This window comes from Rhinolophus ferrumequinum, chromosome 10 (genome assembly GCF_004115265.2).
Source record: "Rhinolophus ferrumequinum isolate MPI-CBG mRhiFer1 chromosome 10, mRhiFer1_v1.p, whole genome shotgun sequence".
Taxonomy (NCBI): Eukaryota; Metazoa; Chordata; class Mammalia; order Chiroptera; family Rhinolophidae; genus Rhinolophus; species Rhinolophus ferrumequinum.
The window spans coordinates 81,723,421-81,750,502 of NC_046293.1; the positions used below are offsets into that span (position 1 = coordinate 81,723,421).

The window sequence follows — 27,082 nt, forward strand, 5'->3', positions numbered from 1 at the left end:
GAGCCCAATTTAGGAGCTTTATTTATCCACACAACTGAGCAGGTCTAGAGGAAATAGGTCCAGAGTGAGTGATTAAGACAGAATAACTGGCTCCCATATAAATCAGGAAATTAACAGGCTTACATGCCACATCAAGGGTCACCCACAGTTTCTCTCCAGTGATGAGAATTGCCTCTTTCCTCTGGGGAGCCGGTCTTTTTCCTCTAGGGAGCCACTAGGAACCCCAGCCCCACCAGTCAACCACCGTCATTTGTGGGGAAGGAGTTGGTTCCTGCTCCCTTCAGAATAGGGAACAAGCCCTCCTCCAAGGGCCCTTTTAGTTTGCACAGGTGGCATGGCTGCTTTGCAGGATTAGCACACTCTTACTCCACTGTCTGGGCTTTCACATCCAAAGCCTCTTTTGGGGTTGTTAGGGTGACCTGAGGTGGCCCTGGCCTAGGCCTGTCTATTAACTGCAGCCAAAAATCTATTAACTGCCTCTGGCCTCATCTCCAGTCTCACTGTTCCTTTCTTTCCTCGTTCTCCCTGTCTCGGTTGTTAAAGACATCTGAGCTTCCTTACACTGGCCTGTATCTGATGCCGAGGAGGGCACATGAACTCTAGCAGTCCTAAAATACAGAAGTTTACTTAACTATTAGCAAAACTTAGTTCTTAGATTTAATTTTCTTGAGTAACTAGAGGCCAAATTAAGACACTATAAAACATGGAAAATTATTTTGATGACACATATAATCTTTGCTTTTTAAGCAGAAAACTTTTTCATCATATCAGTAGCAGACCAATAGTCTAACAAACTTTGTTTTACTTAGCAGAGGGAGAAAACTAATTTTATACCAGCTTACTTTTGATATTTAAATTTACTTAATTAATCACATTTAACTTAACCACACACAAAATTCTCTCATGATTTTTCTTCACAAAACTTTTATAACTTTCCCAGCCCCTATTAGTTTGTCTCCTCTCACTCATCCAGAAATAACTATCCTTAGGACAAACTACTTTCTTTCAGTTCCTTCAAAAATGCATTTCCATATCTTACACCTTCCTTGAAAACATACATTATTTCCTTTCATATTAATTAGAATCCATAACCTTCAGGAACTTAATTTCTACTGACAACTAAAAGCAAACAATTATCATTTTCATTGGAAAATCCAGGAACATACTTTGCAACCTTCAATAAGGTTGTAACCTTCTGTAATAAAATACAAGATACATATATATTTACAGATCTTAATTTGTCTTTTAACATTCCTATGACAAGAAGCCAGCAATAGATGAACTCAGACCTAGCTAATAATTAATATTTCACTATTTCATTGTTTTGAAACACCTAGAAATTCAATAATTTTTTATCATTTAACACAACTTAGTAAAATTAAAATCTTAAGTTACCAACAGATGCTGAGAAACCACGTCTAAGCATCTACATCTGAAAAGTTTTACCTAAAGTTTTACCTATTACTGAAAAGTTTCACCTAAAACCTTATTTCAGTTAACATTTCATTAGTTCTTAACTCTGAGATTTCAAAGTTAATTATTACTCAAGCTATTTTCTTGACAAATTTTGTAACAGAGATAACATATTTTTTGTAAACCCAGATAAAATAAAAGATAACATATTTAATGTTAATAACCATAAAAGACATATTTATTTATCCAAAAGTTAAACTAGCCTTAGTATCAAACATTTTCTTAGATCATGAAAAATTCTTAGATCCTGAAAAGTTCTTGGGTTAGTTTTTTATTATTCAAATTTTATATAAGCACTTAATCCTGTTTTCTTTAAGCCAATCAAATATTATAACTGGTAATACCACCCAGGGGCAAAAACACTATATTATATATGAAATGCAGACAATCACAGACATCAGAGATCATATATATATATAAAAACAGAACTATTAAAATTGCAGAGAGGACCTAAGATCTTACAATTGCCCCTACAATTTCAAAGAGGCTAGAACAAGGGGTGGGGGTATGGCTTGGTTTAGAGAATTAGCCGCTTGGTTTTAAAGGAGCTCTTTTTTTCCTTCTGTTACTTCAGGCTCAGGTATTCCTAGTTATAAGTGGATTAAGGGATGGTGGAGTCCCCTTTTCTCTGAACTATCAGTTGACTGTAGTTCCCTTCTTTTCAGAGTCTATGATAGAGGCTTATACAAAAGGAATTTCATTCTATTTCCCAGACCTCTAACAGAACAATTCCAGTTGCAGAATAGTATAATAATTCAATAAAATATTGACTAACCATTGTCCTCCAGAATCTAATATATACATTGGCCAAGCAATACTGTAATAGAACATAAATTTCTTTTTGGTTAACGGCTCGTAGCCATAGTTTGGCCAATGTCCTAATATTTTGCCCAACGGGTTCCTGACTGGAATTGAAACCTTAGATCCCACTACTGAGCTGGAACAAATGTGGCCACGTTTAACACAGATTTAAACAAACAGACGGATCCAAGTATTCCCTGGATTGGACAGACAAATAGAAAAACCAGATTCGGATCTGAACACCAGAAAAACCAGACCTAGCTAGGTGCTAGATTCAGACGCGATATTGTCTTACTCCATACACAAGGTCCACTGACCACCATACAATCAGCCAGTGGGCTAAAACCAGAAACCAGATGTGTCCTTAAGACCACCAGATGCCCAAAGGCCAAAACCAGACGTAGTGGCGTTTACAGTGTGGTAGATGGGCCCTGCTTCCCAGGGAACAGAGTTGCCAACCATAAGTGCACTTCCAGAACCAGTGCAACCAGAGCCCCTTACTGGTGGGGGTATTATGCCTTGCTGGATATTGCAGCCTCATCTATTGGCACCAATGGGTCAGTATGACTCCCAGGTGGCCCTCAAAGAGGAGCCCCAGATGGTGAGTGCAAAATCCTCCAGCTGTGCACACTGGGGCCACCCTGCTTTCCGAACCAGTAAACAGAGGATGGAAACAGAACAAATACTTATTCTATACCAACTGAGCAGAAAAGGCGTCCGTGATGGGTAAACCCTGGAACAAACACCACCTTGGCGAGCAAAATTGCTCAGAAACTGCTTCCAAAGATTGGTCCTGTGTGATGGAATTTCCCAGTCCCAGGCAGCCCCCAAGACCTTCAATGAGTGGAAAGACTTATTGTAGTAGCCATGAGGCCACCCCTTCATGGTTGCCAGAAACTGAAACCGGAGGCCAAACAAGTCTGGGGCTCGTGCTGCCTGTACTGCTCAGCTAACAGACAGACACAGGAGATGGATCATAGAATAAGTGTTTATTATCAGAGCACCGGTGGTCTGAGAAGGCAGTGGGTTAACACCTCCAAAAACTGCTTTCACATTCTCAGTCAGTCTTGGGGTATTTAAGGCAAAACCTGGGCATCCCTCCAGAGGCTACCTGATGGTTTCAGGGGTCTGCATGGAGCCTTCCCTGTGGCCATGTGATTCCATGGTGGAGTCAGCAATCCAGGAACAATGATGGGAGTCGCCTGGGAAGAATGCTAGACCATAGAGAGTGTGATCAATAAGGGTATTAATCATAAGTTTCAGGGTAATTTTCTAAAACAGGGAATTGGGTAGGACAGGGGACATTCTGCGCTCAAGTCATAGGGGGATGATCTAGTATTAAGCTCTAGGTAGGACAAGAAAAGGTGAGGCCATGGACGTGGGGGTGCCAACTGGGCCCTGTTTCAGTACTACAGCATCTGGTGATAACCACACGGCTTATTTTTTAGTGAGCAGCCTTCCTGTCTTTCTTTTTTTTCAAATTAAAGTTTATTGGGGTGACAATAGTAAAGTCACATAGGTTTCAGGTGTACAATTCTGTATTACATCATCTATAAATCCCATTGTGTGTTCACCACCCAGGGTCAGTTCTCCTTCCATCACCATATATTTGGGAGGGGGGTGGTAGATGAGGAAAAAAAAGGATCAAATATAAGGCGTTCTTGTCTTTCGACAAACACTTTTAAGAACTTGATGGAAAGCGTAGCCATTTATTTAGATTGATATCAGTTTCAGGACAAAAAGATTTTTAAAAAATAAAAGTTTGGGATGGATTGATTGTTTTTAAATGTTATATGTGGTGAAATGACTTTGAAACCTTTCAGGGTGGAGCTATAGCTCTTCTGAAAAGCTTTAGTGGAAACCATAGACTGTAGATTGGCAAACTAGGGCCCTTAGGCCAAATCCGACCCAACTGCTTATTTTGTAAGTAGAGTTGTATTGGAATACATTGCTTATGTAGCGCCTATGGCTGCTTTTCAGCTATAACTGCTGAGTTGAGTACATGTGACAAGACCATCTGGCTCATGAAGCCTAAAATATTTATGATATGGCCCTTTACATAAAAGGTTTGCCAATGCCTGGTATAGACCAGTATTTCCCAAATTATGTTCCAAGGCACATTAATGTCCCCCGAACTGTTAGTAAACATTCTTGAAAAGGGGCTCTGCATTCAAATAAGTTTAGAAAATGCTGATAACAGGAGATGGATCAAATCTAGGAATATAAATTTAGGAAATAACCATAAAGAGGTAAAAAATTAAATCATAAGAGTGAATGAGATGTATCATTGGCAGGTATCTTCTCCCATTCAGTAGGCTGTCTTTTCGTTTTTTTTTTTTTTTATTATTTAAATTTATTGGGGTGACAATTGTTATTAAAATTACATAGATTTCAGGTGTGCAATTCTATATCACATCATCTATAAATTACATTGTGTGTTCACCACCCAGAGTCAGTTCTCCTTCCATCACCGTATATTTGATCCCCCTTACCCTCATCTCCCACCCCCCAACCCCCTTACTGTCTTTTCGTTTTATTGATGGCTTCCTTGGCTGTGCAAAAACTTTTTAGTTTGATATAGTCCATTTGTTTATTTTTTCTTTTGTTTTCCTTGCCCGGGAGACTACATCAGAAAAAAAATATTACTAAGAGCAATGTTTACAAAGTTAACCAGGTTTCTTTACACTGATAGGATATCTGATAACTTTTAATATGCTCATTGGTAATCAACAAGAACAGGGTATATTATATACAGCATTCACCAAAATTTTGGTCAACAGAACTTTTTTCTCCCTAAGAATATCTATTAACATCATAGTTTGGAAAAATCTTAAATTTGTCTTCTGGAGAGGCTTTGCCAAAGTCATAAAATGGCATAAATTTGAGGACATGGTGTTTTAATTCTAATTTGTCTGTATAGAAAAACTTCTGGTTTCAGAAGTCGGGAAACCACCCTCTACTGGTCAATCACAGGAGCTATCTTTGCGGTTGGACCTCTGCAAAGGAAATTTTAGCCTGAAGCAAAATTCCCAAGAGTGCTGTACAGAAAAAGAGACAAAAGGTTGATAGATACGGTCTCTGAGGTGGTAACTGGGGCAAACAAAGCCTTCAGCTTTCTTTGTTTGGGGTAGCATTTCCAGAGCCACAGTATGACTTTCATGGGTGCCTGCATGCCAGCACTTTTGCCTTCGTGGGACTCTTCCTACACGCGCCCACATAAACACACACACACACACACACACACACACACACACAAACACAGTAGTAAAAATTATAGTTTATGACTGTGTTGGTGTAAAAACAAATATATGTAATCCAGGCTGGATGATTCATTTTTTCTTACTTCTCATTTGAAAAGATATTGAAAAAAAAACATTTCATAGCCCTTAAGAGTACTGTGGCCCTAGACACTGCCTACTGTGCCTACCGGGTAAGGCAGCCCTGAGAACTGTCAAGGTATAACAGCTTTCCTGCCAGGCTTCCTGAGTGCAGGACCAGCCTTACGTACTTTGGACTTTCCTCCTTAGCCACTTGAATCAACTTTATTGTTGGTTCAATAATATGTGTTGAGTAAATGAATGAATGGGGATCAATTTTAGGGTTGTCAAATACCTTGTTAGAGGATAAAAGGAGTAACTTCACTGAGACCTTTAGATTTCCTCCAAAGACTTAACCAAATTGATACAAAGTATTAAAACATACCTAAGTATTGGGGTGGCCAGTGAGCTCAGTGGTTAGAGCCCAGTGCTCATAACATGCAGGTCACCGGTTCGATTCCCACATGGGCTCGTGAGCTGCGCCCTCCACAACTAGAGTGAAAACAACGACTTAACTTGGAGCTGATGGGTCCTGGAAAAACACTGTTCCCCAATATTCCCCAATAAAAAAATTAAAAAAACAAAACAAAACAAAACCATACCTAAGTATCACCATGAGATGGAAAGAACCCCTTCAAGTTAGGTCTCTTGTAACTAAATAGTAGTGTAGGTATTCATTTCATAACTTTTGGCCTCAATTTCTTAATTAGTAAGAAAAAAATATTAATTTAAATGAAGAGGTTCTACACATAGTTGTAATCAGAAGGCAGAGCAAATAGCTGCTAAAATTTTCATAATAGTTGGGTTATGAAATACCTAACAGGCTTTAAAAACAGACTCAGTGGTAAGCTCTCCAGTCCATTTAAAAATTAAACTCTCTAAAAAATGTTAATCACGGAGGATTCAGTTACAGACTAAATAATATGCTTTCAAAAGACAGTGGATGGGCCCTTTCTAAAAGCAAAACAAATCAGAAAGTTCTTAAAATTCAATAGAAATCTTAATAAGCCACCTAACTCAATTTTTCCCCAACATGGCCTCTCCTTAGAGAATATTATTACCTGTTTTTTGTCATATCCTACTTGAAAATAGTAATACCCTAACCACAGTGTTTTGCTTTTTTTCAGGGATTTTTGTCTAATCTAATGTACAATTAGTTAGAAAAAAGGTGGTGCAGTTAATACTCGTATATCACACAGCAGCACCCACACAAGACTGTATATGAGTAGAAAGATTTAAAAAAAAAACTTACCAAAGGAATATGCAGACTGCTGTTCGCTATTAAACCAGAGATGAGAGGTACTATTTTATCTGGCACTTGTTACCAACTGAAAAACAAAAAAACAAACATCCCTATGAAGAAGGGAAGTTGAGCCAGTTACCCTCTAAATTACAGAAATTTCTTAGCAGTGCCTGGAAGTCCTCTCAGGAGAGGCACCTGGGAGGCGTGGCTTCTGCAGTGACCTTCCCGCTCATAAATGACCTTCCCGCTCTGCATCAGGAGTGCAGTGCGGGGAACCGCTAGCCCCAAGACGATGGCCAGCTGCTCTGGGCCAACCCCTGCTCACACAAACCTAGGGTTCCCTGATGCCAGAGTGCAGGGGCTGGGGGTAAGGGGGGTCTGCTAACTGAGCATGTATGCGCGTGTCATGCTGATTTGGCTTCCGGGCTCCCTGGGATCGGTCCTTGTGCTGTGTAGGAATAAACCAGGCCACAGGAGAGGACTTCTGGGGGACATCCCAGGCTGCGACGGTCCATCCTGTTCCAGAACAGAGTTGCTAAGTCCCTTGAAGACAAATCTCGCGGGATCTCAAACGCCTTCGGGCCTGACTGGGGCTTACTGGAATGGGAGACACCTGGGAATCATGTTTGCCAGACAGGTCCCAAGTCCCAAGTCAGCAGGACCATACTGGGTATGACTGATGGTGAAAGAAAATGAAAAGAAAAACAAAGACGAAATTTATATCATTCTCTTCTATGGACTAATGCATAACTCAGGAAAAGTCCAGGCAGCACACTTCTGAAATATAATACAGATATATGTACTATGACTTTCACCTCAAGAGTAGGAAGAAGAAATTTGTTTCGTTTCTAACACAAATCGCCTTTCTTTGCAGAGTACTCTTCTTATAAGAAGAGAACTGCTGTGTGGGCTGGCAAAGTCCTTTCCTGGTACCACTGTCATCCCCTCTGCTACTTTCCTCCATCCTGGATAAAGGCAGAAGGCAGATTTATCAGTTGGAATTGAATATGGTGGTGGAGGGCATTTGACCCTCTATTCCCCCAAATGTCATTTCATAGAGGGATCCTCTCTGGTATAGAGATCATACGTCTTAGATATTCTAGGAAAGTATGGATTTTACCTATTCCATTCCACTGTCAGGCATGTGTCCTGGTTTCTGGTTAGGCAAAGAAGGTCCATTTACTTTGGAAAGTCTCTAAGCACCTGGGGCATCTTTGGGCCAAGGAAGATTTGGGGAGAGTGCAACATTTACCAGAGGTCTAGGAGATTTAAGAGGTCCAAGAAATTGCTCATACATATGATTCTAAACTTGAGATTCTTGAACAGGTTTACTATTTCAATTGTCAATGGACTTTATTGACATAGTTCATTGTATGAAGGCTTATGGCAATTTTGTTTTGAAACGCTCAGGGAGAGCCTTAGTGAAATGCATTCTCCATGTCCAAAACAATGCCGAATGAGAGCTGCTGTCCTAAATGTGTCCTTGACCCTGTAATCAAGATTAGTTGGGATTTTTTTTTTCCCTCTTGAGGCAACAGTTTGTATTTTGTCATGGAAAAAATGAGAACAATTAGAATGTTTTCTAGATTAGATAGCAGGTGTCCGAATACGGAAGATCTGGTGGACTGATTATTTTTCCAATACCAAGCACAGGACATAGTTTCTAGTTTACAATCCCTACCCGCCCAGGTGCCAGGTTGCTTTCCTTGAAAACTCCCATCCTTGGAAGCATTTCAGTACAACCATGGCATATGCGCAAAGCTCCATTTCAAAGGTCAGTCTGTAATGAGGCAGGAAGAACCAACTTCTAGGAAGTTATAAGTCCTCTGAAGCCCGTGTTGAAATAGTTCTCAGATTGATATTCTGAAGGGAAACTTGCATTTACTTGGTTTCTTCTCCTGAATTTGGTTTTCCAAGAGGTTAAGGGCTGGCCTCAAATCAGAACGCAGACTGAATTGGCTTTGGAGGCTCCAAAATACATTTTGGGCTTAGAGGATGTAGCTAGCCTGTGGGGTAACTGGAGGAGGGGGTCACAGACTGTGCCTTCAGTGTGGCCCAGTTCTGATGATCTGGTGTATTTTTCAGAACAATGTTGAATACGGGGCTAATCAGGAAGCTTTTAGTTCATTGTCCAGAGAGGCATGAAACATTTAAACAGCCAATGAAAATGTTTAAGTTCTGAAAAAGAAATGATAGGCTATAAAATAAGAGAAAGAAACCTCAAAATGAAACAATTTTAAGAAGATGATAAAAATCCTTTTGCAGTTTAAAGGAAAATGTATTTAAGATGAGATGTGAATGTGTATTAATTTGTTTGATATGATGTGAGATCGGATGTCTAGAGTAAGAGGGTCTGAGGCCTGTGAAGCTCTTTGAAGGGTCCCATGTCCGAGCATATCAAGGGCAAGCAATAGATATCTGTTGGGTTTAAATAAACACTTTTTTTTTTCTGGTTAAAAGTTTATTTTTTTGTGGTTTTGCTTCCTAGCAAGGGATGCTAGTAATACGGGATCTGTTATGAAACTTCAATTTCATGTGACAGAGACTTAACAATGTCTTGAAATTCCCACCATTGTTAGGCTGGGTGTGACGATTCCAGCCTCTTTTATTAAGAGGATTGGCCTGTGTGACTTCAGAGTGGAATTTTGGCAAGATGAAAAGTGCTGATTCTAATCCTGGTAGCAATCGCTGGGCCCTCAACAACTCTTTGTGTGGGTTCTTCCCTTCCACCTTTTAAAACTTACAATTAAGCTTGGGTAAGGAGACTTTTTATTGAAATTTACTTGAGGGAACCATAATTTAAATGTACGTTGGGAAACAACAAAGACAGAAACTAGGAGTTTTGCCAGGCACCTGGAAACAGCTCTATATTATCATAGAATCTTCAAGTTGCAAGGGACTTTAGGAAACTTTCCTCTCAGCCCCACACTCTGCTGATGAAGAAAGGGAGGCTCAGATGCTAAGTGACTTACTCAAGGTTTCAGAGGTGATTTGTAGCAGAGAAGGGATGAGCAAGCAGGCTCCTGACCTTTTCCCTTCCTCCGTGCTGACTGAGGTTGGAAGGGAAAATAAGTCCCCTTTGGAGTAGAAACGCTTTCTACTACGATTAGAGGAGAATGAATCATTGGGATTTTTTTCTTCTTGTTATTTTTCTCCTTCTTCTATGCAAGGTACAGGGAAACAACCGAATTCTGGGGTTGGCCGTTTCTATCCTGGCTGTTTACCAAGTGTGTTACAGGCATGGAGACTTCAGGTTCTGCCTGTCTAGTATTTGTGCTCAATCTTCCGATCTTCCCAGCCACACTCTGCTAGAATGTGCGCCTTATGGGTTGTGTGGTCTCCATTTGGCAGTGTAGGTGGAATCCTACTGTGTATAGAGAAGAGCTGGTTGAGACGCGTCTTTTGCCAGGGAAATCTCCAAGGTGAACAGGCTCTGGTCGTCTATACTCATGCTAACAGGCATAGTGATAGCTGATGCTAAAATGCCATTCTAGAAACGAAAAGCGTTTTATGGCATGAAATATTATTGGTGAATGGATGGATAAAACATGGATAAAGAAAAGATGGTAGATATAATGGAATTTAATATATATATATAATGGGATTATATATGTATATGTGTATAATGCATATATATTTATATAGTGGAATACTATTAAGCCTTAAAGAAAGAGGAAATCTTGCAATTTGCAACAACATGGATAGATCTACAGGGCATTATGCTAAGTGAAATAAGCCAGACAAAGTATGACAAATATTTAATGATCCCACCTATGTGCGGTGTATGTTAAAAAAAAAAGAAAGAAAAAGACCAAACTCATAGCAACAGAAAACAGAACAAAACAGTGGTTAGCAAGGGCTGGGTTAGAAAGGAAGAGCCAAAAAGAAAAAAAAAAAAAAAAAAAAAAGAAGAAGAAAGAAAATAGAATGGTGGTGGCAGGAGGCTGGAGAAGGGTCGTCATGGGGAGTTATTGCTTAGGGCACTGAGTTTCAGGTTTGTTAAGATGAAATGAGTTCTGGAGGTAGATGGTGGAGATGGTTGCAAAACAGTATGAATATATGTAATACCACTGCATTGCACACTTAAAATGATTAACACAGTAAGTTTTATGTTGTGTATTTGAACACAGTAAAAAAGAAATATTGCCATATGCACTTTTCCTATATTTAACTGTATTTCAACTTTCCAAGAGCAAAACCCAAGAGTGTGTAAGCCCTTAAAACTGTTCTCTTGAGGATTAAATGGTTAGTGACGAAGAAAACTTTAATTTTAGGAAGCTCGGTGAAGGATTTTAATCTGTGGCTTTCAGCTCACCTGTCTGGAGGCCATCTCATCGTGTGGGAAGTTTGTAATCTAGTGCTCATCAGCTGTTTTGTTCCAGTGGTTCTGCACTTTTCCCATTACGTGTTAAATTGATTTGGACGCCACACTTCTGCCTTTTCAGTGATGGAAAGACCAGAAATTCTCTACAGGGACATTTTCTTGCTTTCAAGCCCCACCTGCTATTTAGGCGAGGAAAATATAACTCAAAGAGGGAGATGCTGCTCGGGTGAACAGTCTGCTTTCCAGAGATGTTATTTCCAAGATATTGACAAATACCTTCAAACTCCCGAGCAAAGCTTGGGGAGATGGATTTCATAAGAGGCAGAGTGTTTTCTTCAAAAAGCTCTGCAACGGATTCAAATTATCTTTTACAGACTGGAAGATAACAGTTTAACCAAGATAAAAAACTATAAATGGTCATTTATCTACAATGGCTATTACTTTTGCACCAGGACATGATTTTCCACTGAGCCCAAACCTGTTCCAGAGAACTTTCTGATTTTTTTCCACTGAATGAAAGCACAGGGCTGTTTTTGCCAATGGAAGAGTGCTTCCTTTTCAACAAACAACAGAGCATAAACCCCTGTTTTTTTGTACTCTTGTCTCTATGTAACTTTGTTTTCATTGTCATCTTTTCAAAAGTCACACTTTTTCTACACTTTTGCTACGAACTATTCAATTTTAATTTATTTCATACTCAACTGAAATAATAAATTACTTCCCCAACCTCCCTGCCATTCTTAAGGGTCTTTGGGTTCTTGTCAAAACACTTACTGTCTTTCTCTGTGACCTTAACTTCAATTTCCTGATTCAAAATATGGTAATAACAATAATATTACTTTAAAGGATTATTGGGAGTTTAAAATGAAATAATATGAGCTTGATGAAGTATATGTTAGTTTCCCACCTCTACAAATGAGTGAAACAATTTGCTCAGTTGAAGTTCATGTTGGCTTAACTTTAGCCCTTGATTGTGCATTTATGAATACCTTTCTTAAAAAATTTCTATAGACTCATCTTGAAAGTCTTACAGATACAAATATTCATTATCTTTCTCCCTATCTATGTCCACTATTGAGCAGTTGTTTTTCATCCTGTTCTGTATGTCATTGACAATTATCATCATCAAACACACTGTTAAAATTCCTTTTCACTACCATGGAATGGGATCTAAGCTAAAAATTCCATGAAATTCATTTATGAAGCAATAAAAGAAAGTTAGTCATCAAATAAAATAAAGTGGTAAAATCAAGACTGACTTATTTAAACTGTTTATAGCCATGCAAATACAGATAAAACTGATTTGATAGAACACCTATATTGAAACAATAAAACCTTTACGCTGCTATTTCCACCACAGATTAGACCCCACCTAGAGTAATTTGAAATACAGTGAATCAAATTTACCTGTTGACTCATAATCCGGGCAAGAGACTTTCAGTCTTTCCTGTAGTGTGCTGATTTCCTTAGAACAGTTAACTACCCTTCCCAACAAGCAGGCTCCTATGGCAACCAGTCAACTAAATGGACCCCGTTGCCAGGAAAGGAACAGGAAACAAAACCAAAACACAACAGGGGCTTCCCCAGTGATTGAATTGAGAGGTGTCAGGGGAAACAAAAATACAGTTATGAAACAGCTCAGTGTAATGTTTTAATATTGATAGTGACAAAGATAGTAGCAAAAAATATACATCTTAATATATGGTAAAAGCTGGATCCTTCTTTCCCCCTTTAGTGCTTTATTTTGGATAATGTAAGCACAGGTTCCTAAGACATTGTTCAATAACTAGCGTCTATTAAGAGCCAACTATTTGCCAGGAATTTGAATATTTCATTTTTTAAATCCTTAAAGCCACCTGCAAGGTAAATATCATTATGTTGGCTTTACAGAGTCCTCCAAACTTAGTTTACTTATCAGCTTCCTTTGATGACTTTGTTTCTATTTAGGTCCCTCAAAAGTATAGTCCAATAAAATCCCCTTTCTAGCTCTGAAGACATTTGCAATCATGCAATTAATGATCATAATACTCAAAGTTTAAAGTTCACATGCCCTGCTGGCTTGTAGAGTGCGCAGAGACCAGGTGTTGCCTACTGCCTTATCCGTGGCCTGGTGCAGTAGCTGGCACAGTGAATGCTCAGAGGTCACCTGTGGTATGACTGACAGGAGACCATGGCTCAGGGAAGGGCCTCAATTGTACTCAATGACTGAAATGACAGCCAGGGTCTTTCCACTAGATGCTATGCCTGGGATGTTCTTTTTTCCCTAAGAACTCAGAGTACATAGATGTTCTCTGCTATTGGGTATTCATCCCACTTCAGTGACTTCCAAGGGAGGAGGAATATCATCTTTCCCTCATTTTAAGATGCAAACAAAACTCAATATCTTGCCTCAAGTCACACATGGTCTGTAATAATAAACAGGTTGATGATAGTAATACCCACAGAGTAATGACTTACGAAAATGTCAGGGCTGGACTCCTAACTTCTAGTTGCATACTCTTTAGATAAAGTTTCCTCCCAATTTTTCTCATCATATTAGGCTGATTAAAAAAAAATAAAAAAAGGTTTTCCAGTCAACTTCTATCATAATTTTTTGAAAACTTGTCAGTTTTTTTTTAGTTGTTGTTTTTGTTTTTTGTTTTTTGTTTTTCCTGACAGCAAGCATTTTGAGGGCAGCAACTTTATTGTCTTTTCTCTATATTCCCAGCTTAGATCCTGGCACTAACATAGTAGCAACTCAATAAATACTTGTTAAATATGTGAATTATGTTGCCAACATCCTCATGGCTGTGCGTGCTACTTAGTCCCCTTCCTCTTTTACCTGTATCTGTCAGAATAGTTCAAGTTATGCTGTGCTAACAACTCCAAAACTTCAGATCATTTCTCATTCACAATGTCAGGGGGAGCATTGCTTATCACCGTCACATAAGGACTAAGACTGAAGGAGACTCCACCATCTCCTGTCACTGCCATTTAATCTCTAAGCTTCAGGTTATTTCCACAGCAGCAGATGAGGTAGAGTTGGTGAGTCAAATACAAGCCATAAAAAAGTCTGACCCAGAGTTCCCTCACATTCCTTTGGCCGGAACTATCCCATGGCCACACCTAACTTCAAGGGGCCATGGAAATGTCTAAGCCATAACAGAGGAAAATAAGATACTGATGAACATTAATAACTCCTGTCATACAATGGTACTCTGTGACTCTGAGTGTTGTGAAAGAAGGGAGGAGATGGCAGACAAAAGGTCAAAGAAAAGAAAAGAGAATGACCAGAAAACAACAACAAAAAAGACACAGCTAATGAAGAGGAGAAAGAAAAATCTCATCTGGTAAGGCTTTTCTGGCAAGGTTAGTTCCGGTTCTGAGGTAGAATTAAGCCCTTACAGAAAACAAAGTCTTATCTTCTCAATGCCTCTCTATTGCTCATTCATATGACTTGTTAGTAAGTTGAGTGTTCTTACACCATGACAGATCTTTTGCTGGGAAAGACAATCACTCAGGTTTCCTGGATCGTCTCTCATGCACAAAGTATAAAAGTATTAAGCTTCCTGCTTTCAACTTGAGCTAGGAGTGACAAATAGAAAATAAGAAACAGGGGTGTCTCTGACATTTTTATTTTCTTCCTCATATTTCTCTGTCATTACTTAGTCTCTTACTATTTTCCTTCCTTGCTAGGGTAAACACAACAAAGGAAAGAATTGTGGGTGTCTTATTATAGTTGCATACCCAGAGTCGGCGTGCACAAGGCACAGAGGTAGTCCTCAATAACTAATTATTTACTGATGACCTGAAAGGGACAACTTAGAAGAATGAGCTACACCTGCAACTAAAGGTTCATTTCCTGAAGTGGGCCCTTTGGAGAATTACAAATATATTGAAGTTGCCATTCATCTGATTAGGCCAGTTAAGTAGGGAAGGTTGTTTTTAATCTTTGGGTTGGTCCTTGGCAAAATCTGTTCAGTCATTTTCTTTCCTGTTGGTAGTCTGGAAGTCCCAGCAGCATAGCTTATGGCTGGCAGTCAATTAGTTGTGAATTTATTTTTAATCTTTAGCATATGTCCCTTGCGAAAAAGCACAGAATGCATCATAATTACCATCAACTACTATTTGTTCAACTCCCCTGTGTGCCTGGCAAAGTACTATGCAAAACAGAGACGAAATATAGTTCTACTCTAAAGGAACTGACAGAGCAAATGAAGATCATTAATTTTTGCTATATTAAAAAATATTTTGTGTGGGGCAGTGATTTTCTTATTCTCTGATAAAATGCTTCATGGAGGGCTAGAGCTTTTCAAAAATGGTTATAAAAAAAGAGGAACAACGATGGCGCATGCAAACACCAAAAGGGGTCCCTCGATAACTGTACCAGTTTAATTACTGTATTTTGCCATATATAATGCACTCCCGTGTATAATGTGCACCCACGTTTTTGGTCCAAACTCTCAGGGAAAAAAAATCTTTTGTTTTAATTTTTTAATTCAAATTCTTATTTGTTTACCTTTAGGTACTTGGTTTTGTATTATAAAGGAATTTTAGCATTTATGTTTTTAACATATTACGGTACAAGGAATTTTATGTAACAAATAATTACAAAACGCAAGGACAGATACAAGGTACAAGAAATTTTATGTACCAGTAACAAATTTATAATAGTTACCCATCGTAGAAGACCAAGAACTCTTCGTCCTTGCAAGTTTGTTGTGAGTTCAACAAAACCAATTATTGTATTCCAGGGTATTATTTTGCATACGGATATCTATTGATTTCTAGAGTTACACTTTTAACTCATAAGCATAAATAAAAGAATTAAAAACATTTATATAGATACAGAATTAGTGCTACCCATGTATAACGTACATCCTTATTTTTTCCTCACGAATTTGGGCAAAAAAGTGCACATTATACACGGCAAAATATAGTAGTAAATAATATGCTTACCAGGTGGTAGTGATATTTTGTTGAGATAAGAAGGACATTTTGGTATTATGCTGGTACTTTCGTTTGCTCATTTAACTGTTCAATTGCTTTAGAATAGATCTCAAAAATATATTTGATAGCCAATGTATAAATATGAAGCTCTGTGATTCATTAAGAAATGAAGAAAAGGACTAGTATCTACAATTATTATATACAAAAACCCTTTCCTCATTCCCCAGTTAGGAACAAATATCCACCTGATTATAAATAAAGCTTTGGAAATATATGTCCACCTGATTGAAGATAACGTTTTAGTGTCATTGACCTCTATCTCTGAACAGAAATTCTCCAATGTAAACTTTTAATGAAACTCACTTGAGAGCAAATGGGCATTTTATTATTAAGTGAGCTCTAATCTTCGAATAGAGGATATTTTTTCCTCCTTCGAGGCACCTATTTAGTTATTTTGTGTGTTGGTACCAGCCAATTTACTGGCTGATGAAAGTGATAAACTCTGAGTATCACTATAATATTATATTTGCCTTCTAAACAATTTCCTGGGCAAAAATATCTGGGAAACATTAGCAGTGAAAGGCAAGTGGCTTAAAAAACAAACAACACCTCACGAGATCATCACCATTCTTTTTCTTTTTTATTTTCTCCCCTTAAAATAAGGGATCACTTCTGTTAAATGCATAGGAAATACCTATTATTTCTTTTTCCGCCTCGGAAAAAGAATGGAACTGAACCTAACACGTATCCAATGAAGAGCCGGCAATCCAGAGGTTGGCTCTATGGACAATATGAAACTCCAGAAAAGCCGTGAAGGTGAGAAGGAACAGAGCTACTATGTTTAATAGTCTTAGGAAATGAAAGAGACGAATAAACTCTTTCTCCCAGCGTGAGGATGTAGTAAAGAAATATTTACACTCACTAGAATCTTGCACTTCCATATCTTTTTAAATAAGGAACTTGGAGGTGCACTTATTAACATGCAACTGTAATGAGACTTGATACAGAGCACAACGGTCCACTATTTCAGAAATGTAAACAAAAGAGAGAAAAAGTCCCATTTAGAACAAAATAAAGAACACAGCCCAAAGCCACAAAAAGGCAAATGCATGTGAATGTGAGCACACTTTAACTTTTTCCTTAAAATTTGACTAGTGATGACGGGGAGGCAGCTGCTGCTCGAGGGAGCAGTGCCCTTGCTCCGGTGTGGGACTCTGAAACAACCTTCTTCAATTTGTAAAGGTAGGATCTTTCTACCAGCTTTTTGTTTTTCTCCCCCTCCCCCCTCACCCCCCCAGGAAGCAGTGTGACACCCAGAGGCAGGAGGCTGGGGTGCCAGAAAGACCGGGTTCTGGAATCCACCAGGCATAGGTTGGACCCCTGGCTATACCATCTCCTTCCAAGGTGACTTGACTCTTAGACTCTCTAAGCCACAATTTCCTGATCTGTACAATAGGAATAATAATACTTCCTCATAGAAGTTTCGTGAGGATTAAATAAAGTAATACATGAACTATTTCTGGTACAGTGACTTGATACCACGGCACAATGTGATCAGCGGTGAGTTATATTTGCTCATTGATTCATGCATTTATTTACTCATCCATTTGACACATATGAATTGAGCCTCTGCTGAGTTTACCAGGGTGGGTTAGATAGACATGGTCCCTATTTTTACTCAGTGACAGAATCATGGGGGCACATGACAAAGAGGTAAATCCATAGAAATTACAATATGGTGAGACACACTAGGTTCCAAGTAATTTGCAAGCAGTTTGGTACTGAAGTTAGAGAACAATTTACTTTTACATTTAAATTGGGATCTGTTGAAGGCAATACTTATAATTTTACTCTCATTTATTTACAGTCCATTATGCTTTTTCATCCTCAAAAGAAGTGGACATAGAAACACTGTGTAAGAATATATTTCCCCAAGAACAACATATGCTGACCTAGCATATAGCAGGTGCCAAGTGAGTAGTAATTATGGCGATTTTGATGAGGATGAAACAATGCTACTGACAATGAAACTGTGGCAGTGTTTTGAGACTGTATCTTATAAAAGTCAATTATAGGACACCCCAAATGTTCTGTGCTTTTCTGGTCTGTAAACTCTAATCACACAAAACAGGGTTTTATGCCCCCTCAAGAATATTCTTGTATGTATTATAAATGAAACTTTGGAAATAGAACCAATAGTAAGGAAATTGATCCTTTAATAAAAATTCTCATGTCAATACTTTATCAACACGGACACATGTATTCTGGGGACCATAGGAAGGATTTCTAATCTCTCAACATACTTGTCTGCTGCTGGCAAGCCAGGTGACATTACTGGACTTCCTGCCTGTGGCTCTATGTTGGGGCATTTGGGGCATCACCATCCCCCAGCTGTTGGCAAACAGACGGCAGTGACACCATGAGGATTACAGAGTACCCGCCTAACCTGGCACGGGCACCACCCACTGCCCTTCAGTTTCCTTCACTCCGATGGCATGGGAACCTTGCTGATGCCAGCCTCATTATTGAGAGAGTCCTCAGCAGCCGCAAGAGGATAAATTTCTAGAGTTTTCCAAAGGAAATTTAAGGTCATGGGAGTTTCCCTGTGGAGGAGGAAAATCCATATCTTTTAAGAGGATGCAGATAGGAAAGACCTATCATATAAATTCTGGGGTTCTTTGCTAAATTATTTTTCCAGTACCACTTTGTTTCCCTTGGCACAGGTAATAATGTATAAAATATTTTTTTCAGAAATTCTTAGAGACCAAATATAGAAGCATTCTATTCTATTGCCCTTTCTCTTTTAGACTGATAATATCTCACTATTTGGTAGAGTGGGTTTAGGAAGAGTGGGTAATGTTCTGGATCTAATTATACACTAGGTCATGTTTTTAGGGTTTTTCTATCATTAGAACCTGGAAAGTCAGGAGATATGTGCCTAGTTAATACATATCAAGGTGTTCCATCATTTACAATAACTTTTAAGAAATTTCAAACTTCTATAAGAGTTGGCAGAATTGTATAATAACTCCCATGTCCCCATCACCTAGGGTCAACAATTATCTACTCATGAACAATAAATTTTCTTCTATACTCCTATCTACTTCCTCCTTCCATACTATTTTGAAGTAAGTCTTGAAAAATCACATGATTTCATTAATAAATATTAAGTATGTGTCTCTAACAGATAAGGACACATTTGTTTTTTTCTAACCAACATACCATTGTTAAAGATAAAAAATTAACAATTTTTAATATCGTAAAATATCCATATCCAGTAAGTGTTCAAATTTCCAATTATCATATCATTGTCATAATTTTTTAACTTTTTTTTTTATCAGGATCCAAGTCAAATCCATACAATGTGATTGGTCGATATGTTTTTTATATCTCTCCTAAATTACAGGTGCTCACTCCTTTTTTACCCCTTCCAGTTTATTAGTAGAAGAAACTGGGCTTTTTGTCTGTAGAGTTTCTCACAGTCTGGAAAGTGCTGATTGCATCCTTGCAGAGTAGTTTAACAGCTTTCACCATCTTTGATATTTCTTGAAAATTGGTAGTTGCATGCATAGGCTTGATTAAGTTTCAGTAAGATTTTATTTTTTGACATGATTATTTCATAAGCAACATGCTTTTTCATTAGGAGTCGCATAATGTTTAGTTGGCACTCTTTTTGTGATGTCAGCAGCCATTGATGCTCAATGAATGAACCATTAATTCATTGCAATTTATAAAATTATGGTATTCTAATTCCATGATTTCTTCTTCACATATTATCTGAAACATTTTTATAAAGTGAAACTTCCTTTTATTTGCTATATTGATAGTTCAGTTCACATACGAAAAGCTTGATTTTTTTTTGCCTTTATTTACCAATGGTGATCAAGTTTTGGAAAAAAAAAATGTTATGAGTATTTATATGTACCCATGGATTTAAACATTATTTGTTCTTAAACTTCTTGCAGTTTATATAATTATTAAATGTTCAAATTGTCCAATTTTTTTTTGTGAAGAGGTGTAGGAATTTCTTCAAGTGGGTTCTTGAGTCCTGATGACATGACCTTAGTAGTCTATGATAATTTCCTTGCTATTTGGCATGATAAGATGCTTGAGGCTCATCTTGTATGTATATCTATATACATGTATACAGATATATACATCTATTATATATAATAGAAATACATATTTTTAAAAAGTCAAAATACATCATGAGTTCATACTGACACTTCCAGTTCAAATTCAGGAGCACTTGTTTTTTAAATTTAATTTCTTCTATTTTACACCTATACCACCTTTCTCCCATGCTGAGAATCCTGGTTCTTAAGGTCATCACGAATAACTGAATTAGAAATACTACAGAATGTTTCATTTGCTTTATTCCACAACATTGACTTAAGTCTTAGATTAGCAATACCAATACTACCACCACAATATGATTACCTGAAACTGTTTTTTTAAAAAAAATTTTTTGTCCTCAGGTACATCCTACTAGGAATATCAGCCAAATCATTATTTTTTTAAGTCACTTAAAATAGTCTTCTCTGTGTGATTTGCCAATAACTGGATACAGAAGTACAGCTACTTTATTTTTGCTTTAAAATGGTTTTGTAATTATTGAAAACACTTCACATGGCCCCAAGTCAAATATTGTAAACAAGGAGAATTCAAAGAAGTTTAGTTTTTGTTTCTGAACCCTCCTCATTTTGATAGTTATTTAAAATTCTATGTTTAATTCTTCTGTTCCATTTTTGATATAAGCTGATAGGTATATGATCACCCTCCCCTTTTAATGTCTTCCCTTTTCTTAAGTAAATAGTTGTATACTCTGTACAATTTTCCCCACCTTTCCCTTTTCCTCTAAGAATGTTTCTTTCTCTATGTGGCCCATTTTATTTGCTTCTCTTCTCTATTTTTTAAAGTATTTTTTGGTTTTTATGAAGTTTTGTCCTTTTGTTCCAATAGTTGTCCTTACATTAATAGTTTAAAAAATACCCAGAATTAATCAAGATGGCAATACAGGAGGCTCTTGAACTTTCCTCCTCCCATAGAAGTATTGAATGTATAGCTACATATGGAGCAAAAGAGAATAAAATACTTAGAAATAAATTTAATCAAGGAGGTGATAGATCTATACACTGAAACTCGAAGACACTGATGAAAGAAACTGAAGAAGATGCAAATAAATGGAAAGATATTTTATGTTCATGAATTGAAAGAATTTATGTTGTTAAAATGTCTATACCTCCCAGAGTGAAGTACACATTCAATGCTATCCCTATAAAAATCCCAGTGGCATTTTTACAGTAGATAAAACCACCCTAAAATTTGTGAGGAACCACAAAAGACCCCAAATAGCCAAAGCAATCTTAAGAATGAAGAACAAAGCTGGAGGCATCATACTTCCTGATGTTAAAATCTATTACAAAGCTATAGTAATCAAAACAGTATGGTATTGTCATAAAAATAGATACATAGATAGATCAATAGAACAGGATAGAGGGCCCAGAGATAAACACGTGCATGTATGGCCAATTAAGTTTTGACAAAGGGGCCAAACAAATACAATGATGAGGGATAGTTTCTTCAATAAATTGTGGTGGGAAAACTGGACAGCCACAGGTAAAAGAATGAAATTGCACTCCTATCTTACACCATACACAAAAATCAACTGAAAATGTATTAAAGACTTGAATGTAACACCTGAAACCTCAAAACTTCTACAAGAAAATATAAGAATAAGTTCCTTGACATTGGTCTTGGCAATGATTTTTTTTGGGATTTGACACCAAAAACAAAGGCAATAAAAGCAAAAATAAACAAGTGGGATTACATTGAGCTAAAAAGCTTATACACAGCAAAGGAAGGTATCAACAGAATGAAAAGGCAACCTATAAAATGAGAGAAAATATTTGCAAACCACATATCTGATAAGGTGTTAATATCCAAAACATACGAGGAATCATACAACTCAATAGCAAAAACAAACAAACAACAACAACAACAACAAAAACTCAATTAAAAAATGGGCAAAGGACTGGAATGGATAGTTTTTTCCAAAGAACACATACCATGGCCAATAGGTACATGAAAAGATGCTCAACATCACTAATCATCAGGGAAATGCAAATCAAAACTACAATGAGTTATCACCTCACACCTGTCAGGAGGCTAGTATAAAACATGTTGACTATACAACTATAGTCATAGTTGATAACACTATATTGTATATTGAAATTTGCTAAGAGAGTGGAATCTAAATGTTCTAAATATCCTCCACCCAGAAAAGGCAAATATGTGAGGTGATGAATATGTTAATTAACTTGATGGGGGAGAATCCTTTCACAATACATATGTATATAAAATCATAATATTGTACACCTTCAATATCTTATTTTATTTGTCAATTACACCTCAATAATGCTGAAAAAATACTCCTTCCTCTCCTCCCTGCCTTGATTGTTTATTGAGTTCTCATTATGAGATATATTGATATCAATTAGTATTCTGCATCCTACAACAGCATTTTATTAATATTTGATTTAATGTTTTTTGCTTCCAATTAATAACAATAAGATAATCTGCATGCTTATTCTACTTTTCAGATGGTCTCCCCATTTTCCTCCAATTTTTTGTAAACTGTATCTATATTATCAGGGCACATCACAATCATATACCACATTTTCCCTCTTACAGTCTTTATTCTATCATAGGACTACAAATAAATATGGCGGTTTGTCCTCTTCGGCTTGGATTTAGGACTCAGTGTTGTGACTTAGTGTTGTTTTAGATGTTTTGGTATTTTAACTGCTGTGCCTATTTTTAAGTAAGGTAAGAAGGATTCAAACACGCTGCCCCTACCACTGCCTTCTCAGATTTCTCCTTGTTGCTTGAGTATGTAGTGGTTTTCCCTTAACTGTTTACATATGCTCTATTATATTTCATGCTTTTGCAGGATGTGCTGTTTTTTAGGAATGCATATATGACTTTACATCAGAAATACCTATCATGGCAGCATTTTATACTCAGAGTTGAACAGAACATTCTGGAAGAAATAATATTACAAAGTACTTTGAGTATTTATCACTAAATAAAGTATTATTTCTGTATTGTTCCCAATTTGCATTTCCAGAAAACAATATAGTCTTTGGGTATGTAGACATTACATACTCAATTAGATATAAGAAAGAAGAGGAAGAAGAGGAGGAAAAAAATGTAATATTATACCAATAACCTATGCTTCACTCATGACTTTAAACTTTGTTCAGATAATTTATCAGTTCTTAGTAGAGTAATAAAGCACTGAATTTAGGATTATTATACTTATAATGAGATTTCTTCCTTTAAGCAAATCCCTTATTTTAGAAGAAAAGTAAAACGTTAACTCTTAGGAATCATTATACAATAACTAAGAGAGCAATAAAATGTTATAGGAGTTGGACCAAGTCCAGTGACTTTCTGGTTTGTGAAAAATGAGTAAATGGCTAACGTAATGGGAAGTTTAAGTAATAAAATGGGGGAGATGGAGAGCTGAAGATACCCCTCCCCCCACATCATGTACATAAAGTTTTTGGTGACTGTTGTGCTCATTGTAGGCATAGGCAGAATATCTTAATAACAAGGATGTACTTCTGGTGTGAAAAAACAAAACAAACAAACAAAAACAAAAACATGGTGTTAGGGCTTTGGGACTAAACAGTGAATTATTCTCATCTCTGCTGCTTTCGTGCTTAGAAAGAAAACTCCAAGCAGAGTAATATGAACTATGTTAGGTTCGTCCCATACAGCTAAGAACTAGGCACGCTATATAGATGTCCTTTATTTGATCCCACCATCTGTGAGAGACACAGGTGAGAAAAGTGATGCACAGAGAAGTTAGGTGACTTGCTTAAAGGTCACAGAGCTAGGCAATTTTGGAGCCTTGGTTTGAACCCAGGTTAGTCTGACTCTTGAATTTTGCTCTGAGCCACTCTGTGAGTGTTTTCTAAAAACTACGTAGTTTAATGTGGGGTGCAGCTTTTACAGGGATTCGATTGCTACGCAAACTAAGTTTCTTTTAGGGAGCCTGGAGGTGCATACATTGGGCAGAAAATAAAGTTCTCACCCGAGGATATCGCTGTCCCCATTCAGTTCACATGCAGCAGAGGATCAGCTCAGCTGCTCAGCTGCTCTCAGTTCAGTAAGCTCTCCTAAGTGCCGTACAATGTGCCAGAGGCCAGGGTCATACAAATGCCTGAGATACAGTCCCAGCTCTTGGGTGTAGTGGATGGACAGGTTACACAAACAGATGTATATACAACAAAGTAGAAACTCCATTTAGAGAACTGCCAAGGGAGTCTTGGAGCTGCAAGTCTGAGGAAGGATAGGAGAGGGGTGATGAGTGCTGGGAGGTACTCTAAGAGTAACCGACTCCTTGGTTTGCTTAGGACCCCCCCCTTTAGGTACTGATGGTCCCACATTCGAGGAAACACTTCAGTCCTGGGCAAACCGAAACAGCTGGTCACATAGGTTTCTGCGGACTTGGAGCATTAATGATTTCCCTTTAGAGAACTAGGGAATTCTTAGTCAATTCTAGCAAGGAAATCAACATTTATGATCATCACCTTGAAAATGATTTAATTTTCTATGGGCAAGATTTTAGTTGAGCAAGCTTGATTTGCTGCCTTATTCCGATTGTAAGTTCAATGAGTTCGCTTTGCTTTCTTATCTGGGAGGAGCTCGGGTTGTCATCAAGGACTTGACAGATCCCAACTGTGAGGACAGAGGCAACCTAATGTGGGTCCAGTCAAGATAACAGGTACACGTAGACTGCTTGTGAGGGAGCACACTGTTTAATGAATAAGGAACTAGGTTATAGAGGCTCTGAGTTCAAAGGTCAACCGGCAGGGTTTCAACAAGCGATCATCACTACAGCCCTGGGTGTGTAATCGCATACTACATCACCAGAGTCACCAAGTGTACACATTTACAGCTCACAAGGCATGGTGCTTCACCAAGTGAACTCTTTTATTATTTTGAATTTACAGTGTTATTTTACTCTTTTACGACAAGGTTTGTCTGACATATTCCTATTGTAAAGATGTCCATAAACGTGGAGAATTGCCTTCTAAGGAATTCTGTCATATAACTAAAACTTTCTTTTTCCCTTTCTCTTTTTTCCCCTCCCTTGATAGCTCTTCTCATTCCGTCTTTTCTTCCTTTCCCTTTTTTCTTATGCTCTCCTCTCATCTTCTTTTCCACCCTCTCTGTTCTTCACTCTTTTGCTTTCCCTTTCTTCCTTCCTCCATCCCTCCTGTCCTTTGTCCTTTATCTCTTCTTTCATCCATCTTCTTTAAAGGAACAGGGGGTTTTGATTCTCTTCAGATGCAGGACTCATTCACTCACCTGCTTTTTATCAAAGACTTAACTACTAGGGTGACTTGCGGAGAACTTAACTCGAGTTTTGTTTTTGTTGCTGTAGCAAGAAGTCTCCCTGAATAGCTCTCAGTGTAGGAGGTAGATATGCTAAAATCTGGAAGAAAGAAATGATGGGTACGCTTCCTTTCTCTTTCTTCTAAAGAATGTATCGGTCTCATTTTCCAATGCCTGGGTGCTTCCTGACCGGCCCTTAAATTTTAATATTGACGAAAAGAAATAGCAGAGTTATTTTGCGTTAGAGTAAAAAGGGAAGGAGCTGGATGCTGAGGAGAAATGAAAGGTTTTCTTTTGTTTTGAGGAGGTGGGAGAGTTGGGGAAAGAAGGAAAAGAAGAAGAACAAAGCTCAGGAACTGGGACAATTTTAATATTTGAGCCCTAAGTTAAGTCTGAAATTGTTGGTGCTTCCAGGAGTGCTAGGACCACTGACCCAGGAATAGGGCAGGGTTGAGGGTCCTTTTATGAATGCCCTAGAGCAATCTGATTAAAGAACCCGTCTTGGAGACCTACTAACAGTGCTGGCTATTGCAACGTAACAGCAAACACTTTGTCTGACCTGCTTCTAGAAGCCCCCTGTGAACCATCCCAGCACCTCATGAAGATAAACTCCAGCAACACCCCAGAGAGACACTGAGTGGCAACTGGACACCCAAAGGGCTACAGAAGGTGCTGGGTTACCTGTAATCCAGGGAAACAAATGGAGTACCGTATGCATCTGGAGAGAGCTGTGGAAATAGGGGTGAGGCTACCTCTTTTACACTAAAAATGCACAAAAATGAGACCGATGGTTGTTTACACAGACTGTCTATGTATGAGGGAGACTGGAGCCCAGTAATGGAAAGGAAGAGTTGAAATTCAGCTTGACTGTCCTCCAGTAGCTACTTACTTGCTCCCAGAAGTTGGTAACTAACTGAAACTCTCTAGTCTTGTTTTTTTCATTTGCGATATGAGCTCTTTGAATCTCTTTTAGTAAATCTTTGATTTTATAGTTTAGGAGGCTAGTACACTTCTGCAGAGGAGAAAGATTCTTTCAAATAAAAATTACATTGAATTTTAAACGATTTGACTTTTTTTTTATTTTATTTAAATTTATTGGGGTGACAATTGTTATTAAAATTACATAGATTTCAGGTGTGCAATTCTATATCACATCATCTATAAATTACATTGTGTGTTCACCACCCAGAGTCAGTTCTCCTTCCATCACCGTATATTTGATCCCCCTTACCCTCATCTCCCATCCCCAACCCCTTTACCCTCTGGTAACCACTAAATTACGTTCCCCAGATTAATTTTCAAACCCCCGTGGCCATCCTGTGGTTTAGAAACATTTCATCTAAACCTCACACCTCAGATAGTTCTGACCCACCCTTGGGATCTGAAGTGATTGAATTCAGATGACTGGATGTGTCCTGCGGAAAACACAGAGCTTGGGGGGGTAAGTCTCTGCAAGAAGAGCTTTTCTCTACTCACCAGTGTGATGTGAGCCACGATACTTTGTTACCTTCACACTCTGGTTAACCTCATTAAAAATATACTGCCTAACCTGTTTAACCAGGCAGGCCTCCAGGAAGTGACTTTTTT

The 27,082-nt window shown here is 38.0% G+C and overlaps 1 long non-coding RNA gene across 1 annotated transcript; it reads left to right on the forward strand.

Annotated features, from left to right (window-relative positions):
* Window positions 1–14,313: 14,313 nt before the first annotated feature.
* Window positions 14,314–26,509, forward strand: LOC117027988 (uncharacterized). The gene is made up of 3 exons (XR_004424050.1): window positions 14,314–14,487; window positions 17,243–17,329; window positions 26,065–26,509. It is a non-coding gene; the product is annotated as an uncharacterized LOC117027988 (long non-coding RNA).
* The last annotated feature ends 573 nt before the right edge of the window (window positions 26,510–27,082 follow it).